Below are 10481 nucleotides of genomic sequence, written 5' to 3'. Positions count from 1 at the left end.
TGTAGCCCGCCAATTATGAAAATATAAAGTAAGGATCATTTAAAAACTTTCAAGTTGATTTTTAAATGTTTTATCCATTTTTAAAACACTGACTCGAAGTTAAAAATACATTTCAAAGCATTAATTCAGAAACAATATTCATTAATTCTGTATTATTCAATATATAAACAGCGTATAAATATACATACGTACAACCTTATCATTATATGCGCCTACTTTGTGGTTCATGGATTAACTCCACATGTTACCGGTAGATTGTCAACCCTGCAGCCTGCTTCTTCGCCTGACGTCAGTCTCTTCACCTTTGCAAAACAAAAATGTATATCAAAATCATGTAGAAACTATTTACAATAAATATTTGTTACGTTTTTTATTGTGGTAGGTCTAAAATTGTATATTTGTTATAGTTAATCGTTTATGGAGTTTAAACAGTGAAACGTGATATTAAAAGTGTACAATAATAATAGGATGATTGAAAGAAGTGACAGATCGAAAATGTTAAATCTGCAGTAGCGGGCGGTCGCCATCTTCGAGATGGGAATTCTAGTTCTTGTCACATTTTGATTATTTAAAGTGTTCAATAATTAGCTATTTATTATTGTGCAGTTCCAATGTTAATGTGTTATCAATTAAGTTTGCATTGGCGGCCTTAAGACGTCTTCAAGGTGAGATATTTTGATTTAAACGTGACCACTTTCTGAACTTTTGATCGGATAATTAGAATTAGAACTAATTTAAGCGTTTAATTTTTGCATACTAAGTTAATATGGTATGTATTATGATTACAAATATTGATGATCGCAGTATGATTGTTGAATATGTTCATCAAGTTAGCGTCCGTAGTTGAGATTTTCACGATAAATCTAGTTTTACTCAGCATCCCATATCCGCATTATAAAAGTTAGTGTCTTCATACAATTCGTTCAATTGACAAATTAAAACGCTTATTTTTATCTAAGCTAGTCATGAATCTCGACATTCTGAGTGATGCGCTTCATATTTATCGTCCCAAACGTAAATCTCCAAAGTTTTTATTTATCTTTTTCGGCACTGTAGTAATCGAGTGCATTAACATTGTCGCAAAAATCTCATCGCTCGCTCGAAGGATGTGGCAAGATTACCATATTTAGATACATCAGATCGAGCATTATTGTGATCGACGTAGTTTTACGTGAAGCTCTGCTTGAAAATAAATAATCGGTCAAGCGTACATAACAAGTGTCTTAGGTTAGATTGGCTCAGTTGTTGACATGTCACGACATTCATTTCTCTCTAACCGCGATGGTCGTAGCTGTTTTATTTTTACTAAAGTATTTGACAAATCGGAAAAGTAACACGTCTTCAGATAGAAGTCCGTCATGTTTTATTTATATGTTTCCCATTAGTTTTCGCAGACTTAGTTTACCTGGTGGAATTATTTAACGTCAAGCTGTACTCGAAGATTGTTAAATGGAGCGAAGGGTGTATCCCGTATCCCATGCTCGACGATAGACTCGAACGATTTGTATTCGTGGTAAATTATATCATTACTTTCTTTGTACCGTCTGTCGTTTGCCGCTCTGCTAATAGCTAACAGCTAACAACTAAACCTTAGGTTATTTATCATTTACTGTGACGTATACTACATAATCGTAAAATTCTAAATACACGATATTTTAGGTAGGTACTGAGACTGAGCATTGGACTCGAATAACGATAACAATATTTGTTTTTCTTTGTCCTATTAACCCTCTTCATTCACCTTTCCACGAATCCAGGTATAACGTCACACCGGCCGTTCTTACAGGCAAACAAAATCCAACAATGATCCTTATTTTGAAATATTATTATTCCATAATTTGCATCGAACTAATATGTTCACATTCGCAGCAATATTAAAAAAAAGAAATACTTATGAAAGTATAAATCGTACACAGACTTTCCGTGAGATACCTAATTCGCAAGACTCATCCACATGAATAAATGTTTCAGCTCTTTAATTTCACTTTATCAACATATGAAATAATGAAAGAAATATGTCCGTTCAATCATAGTTGTATAAGTTAACAGTGATTACTCAAACCAACCAATGACAAGTCACGAGCCTTGTATTTATACATTGATTTGCCTAACTTCCATATTGCCTTTTCAAAATGGTTCTCAATCTCTCTTGAAATATCTATCTACCGTGTACAGTAAAAATCTATTATATTCCCAGGAGCTACGTAAGTCATTCGGTAACTATATAAATAAATATTTAAAGTAATAGAACGCAACGCAACACGATAGAGAAACATACATCAAATTAGGATTTTCCAAATACTAAAATACTTCATCCATGGCCGCTCCCTAGGTGGAGTATAAGGTATCCATGAAATCTCTCACGGCCTTTCTGTCTGCGGCCAACTCCCGTGTGTCTTCCCGAATCAGATCCGCCTCCCGTAATCCAGACGCGAACTGCCAACGAACCGTCAGCCGTGGACATCTAAGATTATGGAAACCCTATGCCTCGTAAAGTAAGCAAGGGTGTCCTTAATATACGATACGGTCTGGCCAGCCGTATCGTCTCTGGCTGATGACTGTCGCCATTGGAGGTTGCTGCGCCCGTTGTCCATTTCTACATTCCTTTGGTTAAACCACCGTTCATTAACTATTCTTCTGAGATTCATATTATTAAAACTTAATATTTTGCTGTTTTGGGTCCTAGTAGAATGCCACGATTCGCATCCGCAGAAGAGAATATGTACCATGAAGGCATTGTAATGTAATGTATTTATTTATTTTCAGTTCACAAACAGTAAAAATATCACAACACATATACGTTTCATAAAACAAAAAATAATAACACTGAACATCTTTCACCAATTATTAGTAAACAAATTTCAATTAGAGTGTATACGATTTACGCAATTTAATCTGAAATAGTTATAATTCATACTATTTAATAAAATTGATTTTAAGAATTAATAAAACGTTTAAGTGAAAATTCTTGATGGAAGTTCATTGTAATTTATTATAAAAAATAAAAGACAAGTGATACTTTCATCCACAAGTTTGGAACATTCAGTGACCGGTTTCATCGCTTTCGCGACATCCTCGAGACTGGTTCTTTATCAAGGAATTCAATTCAATTCAATACGAAACAGAGGTAAGGATAAAGGATTTAAAATTATATGAAAGTAAATTAAATTAACTGATTTTTGTCTTAAGGATCATTAACAAAGTGTTCCGGGTTAACTAATGAGTTGATATAACGATATTTTAATGAGTTTAAGTATTGTCTATATATTCTATGCATGTTGAATCCCTCAATAAAGATACCAGTCTTTAAGATGTCGCGAAAGCGATGAAACCGGACACTGGATATTCCAAATTTGTGGATTAAAATATCACTCGTATTTTATTTTTATAATAAAAAATAAGAATTAATAATTTATAAACAGTCTCATAAGTTTTTTTTTTTTTCAGATAGTTGTAAAAAAAACGTTAAACAACTAGTTATGACTTACATTACAATCAGTGTGTACAATAATTTCAGTTACTATATTACTAGTTATTAAATTCATACGCTTTATGTTTCCTTTTTTTTTCATATTTCCCATTCTTCACCCGATTGAATTATTTGAGTGACTTCGTGTGAGTCATCTCTCTTTTTCTGAAGTTCACACAAGGGTTGTGTATACCATCAGAGTAATAATTCTCTAGAGAAGCACTTAAGCTCTGCTGCAGAAAATAAAAGCGTTCCCAATTTTTGGTTTCGTTTTTGTTTGGTTTTTAGTTTTATAGGATGGGTGCGCGTGAGTTGATTTGAGGTTAAATGAGATGGTGGCCGGGCGACACGAAATGCCAAGACGAAATGTAGTGAATTCTTCCAACGTACGGGTTTTAATATCTTGTCCGAGCTGACGTTGCAGCGGACTACGCGTCGCGGGCCAAGGCGGAGTTTGGACCTGTCAACCTCACGGCTGTTGGTGTTGACTCCACAGTTTAACAAAAAACGTCTGATGGACGGTTTCGGTTTTGCGCTTGCAATTCTCAACCCAAGTACCTATGGCCCTGTTGTATTACTGTAATATGTAGCTAACTTCGTGGTCAATAACCATTGAATTGATTTTCTCCGTATGGGCGACTCTATTAGGTTATTACTCTTAGTGTATACCATTATTTGTTAGTTTTCTTAAATATGTTTTTTTAGTAGGCATGATGCGTGATATTGTCAATTACTTTCATCACGAAACGATCTGCTCTATCGTATAGATGTTCCATTATTTCACTTTTCTTTTTGATGCTCCATACATATTTTTTCTTTGCTGTAATTTTGTTTTTGCCTCTTTTATTTCATGTTTTTGAAGAAATCCAATAACAATTTATGGTCTCGATTTGGAGAATGACACACCGCTGTATATGCTCCTGAATTAATTCTCTTAACTTGTATAGCGAGCATCGATAGTTTTGTTTTTTACAGAACCTTATTTGAAATTATCTTGAAAGAAATTTTACTTTGGATTCCGATCATTACGCCTCCTGTATGCCGACTAAACGAATCACATCTGACAGTCTTGTATCCCGGAAACATTTACGTCATTATTTGTTATTTCTTTAGTTACACATGTTTCACTAAGCATCAGCATACATGGTTTATACCTATTCAATAATACTTCCAGTTCTTCGTAATGGGCTAAAACACTTTAAATATTCACTTAAAAAATATTATTAAAACCCTTTTCCATTCTTAAAAAGCTGTTTTTCTTTTCTCTGATTCGATTTTATTTTTATAAACTGCACATTCCTTACTCCATACCGGATTGTAAAGCCGGCATTCTGTTTCTGCTGAGTAAATATCTCATCTCCAGACAGATTTCATATTTTTTAATGCGGCCCCTGCTAATCCTAGCTACACTCCCAGCTCTTTTTGAAAGTTGCAATTTTCCGTTACATGCACTCCCGGGTATTTAAAACTCGACCCTTTCGATGACTTGCCCTAACTGAGTCAGGGTGCGTTTCGGAGTACCTGTTTAGCCTATCAACAATGACTTGGAGGCCCCTGATTGAGTCGTCAATAATGACCGTGTCCACAGCTGAGGACGAGGAGATGGACGTTCCTCGGTTTGGTGGTATTGACTTTCTTAATATGAAATCAATAAGGAATATGAATAGGAATGGCGCAAGGACGCAGCCTTGTCGAACTCCGATTCCTGACTCCAAACCAGTCTGTGACGACATCGTTAATTCTGATCCGGCGTTCACTATTTAAGTGAAGGGCTTTAATTAGATCTAAAAATTTTCTAGGTACCCCATATGCTTCTAGTATTTTTCAGAGTGTTGGCCTGTGCGGACTATCAAACGCCTTTTCGTAATTTACGAAGCATAAACCTAAGAAACTATTTAGTTCATGGTTTTCCTGCAGAACATAGCGTATATTGTGGATACACGGCTTGCCACTTGCCAGGTAGAAAACCCGCCTGGTCCTCTCTTAGTATTCGCATTATAGGGGCTTAAACTCCTTAGAAAATACAGTACATTTTCTAAATCCCTACAGACAAAATATATTTATTATCGTAAAATAATAATGAACACTTACATTGACAAGAAACAGTTTAGACCTAGCATTGATTTCTGATATTATTGTAAAATATGAAGAGAAAATATTTCATAATCAAATTTATTTTAACAGAGAGGGAAAACATTTTTGAAAAGGGAATATGGTAGTCTAGGCATTTACAGGCATTTAAACCAGCCAATGACTGGTCATAAGCCCTGTAAATGCCTAGACTACCATATTCCCTTCTTAAAAATGTTTTCCCTCTCTGTTGAAATAAATTTAATTATGAATAACTCCCTAGGAAGGAAATCCAGCCAGTCTGCAAGCATTTGGACATACTCAAACATTGTAGAAAATATATCATTATTAACTGAAGAATTTGAATGTCGCGGTTTGATTCTCAATTTGGCAAATGTGAAACATGTAAGCAAATTTTCATTGCCATGTTTTATTTTTTAAGGGTAACGCATGAATTAAATTAGGAAGCAAAATGGATTAATCCTAAGCACCCGAGGTCTATGGGTAAGTAGTTTGTAAGCAAGGTCTATGGCTCATTCCGGGTCATTTTCATGAAATTTTCCCAGGTGTACCATTCATATAGACTTGAAAAAATACCAAATTTCATCGAGATATATAAACTCGTTTTTGAATTACAGCCATGTAAATTTGCCAAAAACCGCCAACACATTAAAAAAATGTTATTAAATATTTGTATACAACCACTTACCGAATTTTCTATGTCTACCGGTTTCGAGACGTGCCCGTCTCTCCGTCAGGACACCAATTGAACAAACATGCAAAACCTACTATACATACACCTTCACTAGAGTTGTTGCACAAAAATATAAAACCAACACGACATGCATTCTAATAAGCAAACCTTAACATGCACTGATTAGGTTGTGAAAATATTTTATGTTGTGGGAGAAATAGTTAAAAAAGAGGGAGGGGCGTGAATTTAATAGGTATAGGGTAACCAACACAATGGAGCATCGTATAACGGGCTATATTGAAAGGTTGTTTGATTATTGATCAAAGGAACATTATTTTTTGAAGCTTTCCTAGTGTGAAATATTTCCATATTATTTACTTTTAACCCTTTATTATTTGTATGTAAAATTTTAACTCCTGTATCTTTATTAAAGTCATGATTAAAATCGATTAGGTGATATGCGGATTTGGAGATATTGTTATTGTGAAGACACCTCATATTATATTCTTTAACACGAATAATAACATTTCTTGATGTTCTTCCTACGTAAACTGAAAGACAAGAATTGCATTTTAATTAGTAAACTCCAGGGCCCCGATTACAACGAGAAGTTTACATTCAATTTTATCTACAAAGTAAGATTAAGTTTTCTGTATGAAAAACAGAATATGCATACATTTTTTTTGTTAAACGTGTTTAATTATAGGTTACCGATGAAGGTACTTTAAATGTTTATGCAAATATTCTCATTTTCGTACACAAATATCGATTTTTCTCTATAAATAGTCAATGAAAACTCTGTTAATTTCCCATTGTTATCGGGGCCCTGAACTATTTATTTAACTACTTTTATCTTTATTACTAAGCAATAATTTACCAATAATGTTATTTGTATAAAAAGCAGGGTTTGATATTATTTGATAAAAATTTTAATACGTTTTAGGATATAGTATTAACGTGAAGAATTCTTCTACCTTCATCCCCCTTTCTCTTTTTTCAACTATTTCTTCCACAGCATAAAATATTTTCACAACCTAATCAGTGTATGTTAGGGTTTGCTTATTGCAATGCATGTCGTGCTGGTTTTATATTTCTGCGCAACAACTATGGTGAAGGTGTATAGTGGGTTTAATTAGTGACTTGACGAAGATACGGGTACGTCTCGAAACCGGTAGACATAGAAAAGTCGGTAAGCGATTATATACTAATATTCAATAACATTTAGTGAAATGTTTGACCACAAAGTTATTGCTTACAATATTAATAAAATTCCCTGTCTTTCTAGATTTAAACCATCACTAAAATAGATCAGATCTTGTCTTGGGTAGTAATTATCATAAATTTTTTTGTCCTGGCTTTAATTTTATTTGTTTGTATTTTATTTCAATTGTGCCTGTATGTATTATAAGGATATGTGTTGGTCATTTTTTTAACTTGACTAAGTCCGTTAAAATAAATAAATAATACTCTTTTTTAAATTGCTCTACGAGCCCTCATAATGAGGAAGTTCCACTGGTTCAAAAAAAATATTTGCTAACAAACTATTAAACTAAGCCAATTTTTTTTTAATTTTCGTGTATCATAATATCAAAGTTTTGTATTTTTAAAATTACTTCGCGTGTGACGTCTCAAGCTTCTTCCCCCTTCAACGAGTTCTGCTGATTCGTCAGTTGGCTTACCGTAAACCAGAAACCTATCACAACTCTCTTTCCATTGGCTGTTTAGGAAGAACTAGTGACGTCTCATGCAAAGTAGTTCGTTTTTATTAAAATATTTTTTATTAGTTTTTTATACGTTTTTAAGAAACCTCGTCGTACAATTTAATGCTCTAATTTTTACTGCTGGAAGAGGTGTCATTTTACAGCATTTTGCATTTCCTTTACTGTGATATACAATATACTATAGGAAAAATATTTTTTTGTCAAAACAAAAAAAAAAGAAAATTTGACAAAAAGGACAAATTTAAAAATGAATTCCATAAACAGTTTGTATTGTTTTTAATCACCTGACAACTTATAAATTTGTGATCATAATGGCTTCATTGTTAAAAAAAATATAATTGAACCTTGATTTTATATTGCCACCTGTTCTTAGCTGGATAACACTAGAATGCTAATATTTACTTACAGCGTATTCCATGTCCGCTCCCTATTTGTAGCATAAGGTGTCTACTAAAATGCCCAGGCATCTCTTTCGGCTACCAGCTCTTGTGCATCCTCCCAAGTCAGGCTCACGTCCCGTAGTTCTGACATGAACTGCCGACGAACAGTCAACGGACATCCATGACGTCGAAAATCTAAACAATTAAATATTAGCCTTGATTATGTTGTATACCACAGTAAAGGACATGGAAAATGCTGTAAATGACCCGCTTCCGGCTCTCTAGCTCAATAAGGAGAGCCTCTAAAGCATTAAAAAATTATGTGTTTGCGGTTTTTTGTAATTTTTTTACAACTTTTCATGGCCGTAATTCAAAAACGATTTGATATTTTTCCAAGTCTATGTGAATAGTACACCTGTGAAAAGTTTATGAAAATCTGCGATGGTGAGGTTTATTGAGTGTTGATTTGGCCCGGAATGACCCGCGTACGTTTATTTCATTTTATTGTAGAGCTTTCAATGGATATCCAACGTCTCGATTGCACAGCGCGGGTTAAAATTGGGTACCTTTAAGATATAGATTCTTAACTGTTTTAAAGCTGGTCATCTCACATGCATGTAATTGCAGACGGAGCGCAATATTGGAGTGACAGTTTTAAAAATGCCAGTGTGATTATGAAACAATGATGTTTACACGTTGTAATATGTTTTAATACTCGCCACTTCGGTTGAATACACAGCAGGGGCTTTTTTTGATTAGGGAATAAGTCACTCGGTACTAGGTACATAGGTAAAACATCCTACTACCATCACATTAATTCAAATTTAGTGCTATGAAACAATCTTATTTTATTTTAAATCTTGAAATGAGCACACATAAACATATTCTTATGTGGGCTCAAATAATAACAATGAACAAATATTTCATTTATAAGTTATTTAACACATATTTAAGAAGAAGTAAGAAACCCTTTGTTTTTTTTAATGTTTCATTTTTTTTTAAATTCGTTGGTCTAAATATTTTTTTAAATATGCTAATATGTCTTTTTGCCCATACTGATCATCGTGGTTTCGGATGTGACAGAGTTTAAAGAACACCTGTATAAAAAAATAGGTACTGATTGTTTAGAAGTCAAATTTTTGGGAAAGCATTGGTTCCTTCCAATCTATGGACGGACCGCGCATGATACACAGCTACAGCTGCAAGTGAGACTTCTGGACGGGAATTCATTTTCATATTTGGGATTCCGTTGTAAAACCAATGTAAAAAATATTTGTAAAAATAAATTTAAATACTCAAGTTTCTCTGACACAACGGCCCATTTCATGCGATGCCGACCGCGACGGTAAAAATCCACATGGCACGATGAAATTACATAGGGTGAATTGCTATTAATTGTATTAGTTATCTACAGTTTTTATTTATTTAGTGGGATGCAAACGAACCGACCAGTACACCACAGGGCCGAGTAATATCCACTTGATTTCCAAAATAATAGGTAGTGTACTGAATATCAATCCACCCTAATTTTACCGTGTCGTGTGGGTTTGGACGATACGTGCAAAATGAGCTAATGTGCAGTCTTAGTTCTTATATTCAGGTAGCAGTACTTCCGTTCCCAGCTGTGTCTGTGGCGAGGGTTAGCGGCAGTTGGCAGTGGGGGTGACATCACATTCGCTAAAATAACATAATAATATACATTCCAGGTTAATAATATTAAAATAATTAATAACGTAGGACGAGACTATTTTGTATTAGTAGTAATTACTACATTTAATTTGATTTATATGGTGACCTTTTTTGATGATAATTTTTTGTTCCATTTTTCATCCGAAGTCTTGTCTTAGTAAAATTATATATTTCAACAGAGGTGGGCACTTAGAGAAGGGAGTATGGATGTTTATTTTATAAAGTAATTCAACAAAGATACAAATTTGAAAACATACATATTATGTTGAAGCATTCACAGGCGTACGGGCCTAATATTGGCATAAAAATCACTTTATAAATGGTGTTCACATTAAATATGTATGTTTCCAAATTATTATTGATGTGGACCAAATTCTATCGAGTTATTAGAAAACGCCATAAAATTAATTAAAATATATTTCTTTTATTAGGTATTATTAAATTAATGAATAATTTAC

General features: G+C 33.8%; 1 protein-coding gene across 1 annotated transcript in view; it reads left to right on the top strand.

Annotated features, from left to right (window-relative positions):
* The first annotated feature begins 246 nt into the window (after positions 1-246).
* Tlk (Tousled-like kinase) overlaps positions 247-10481 on the top strand; it is a 106076-nt gene continuing 95841 nt past the window's right edge. Inside the window, exon 1 of the mRNA XM_088225297.1 lies at positions 247-665. The gene's annotated coding sequence lies outside the window, so the exon portion shown is untranslated. The remainder of the gene's footprint in view (positions 666-10481) is intronic.

Source organism: Micrasema longulum, unplaced genomic scaffold (genome assembly GCF_059751315.1).
Source record: "Micrasema longulum isolate JH-2025_06_02 unplaced genomic scaffold, ASM5975131v1 h1tg000341l, whole genome shotgun sequence".
Classification (NCBI taxonomy): domain Eukaryota; kingdom Metazoa; phylum Arthropoda; class Insecta; order Trichoptera; family Brachycentridae; genus Micrasema; species Micrasema longulum.
The sequence above is the reverse complement of the archived record's forward strand: the minus strand, read 5'-3'. Positions and strand labels throughout refer to the sequence as shown.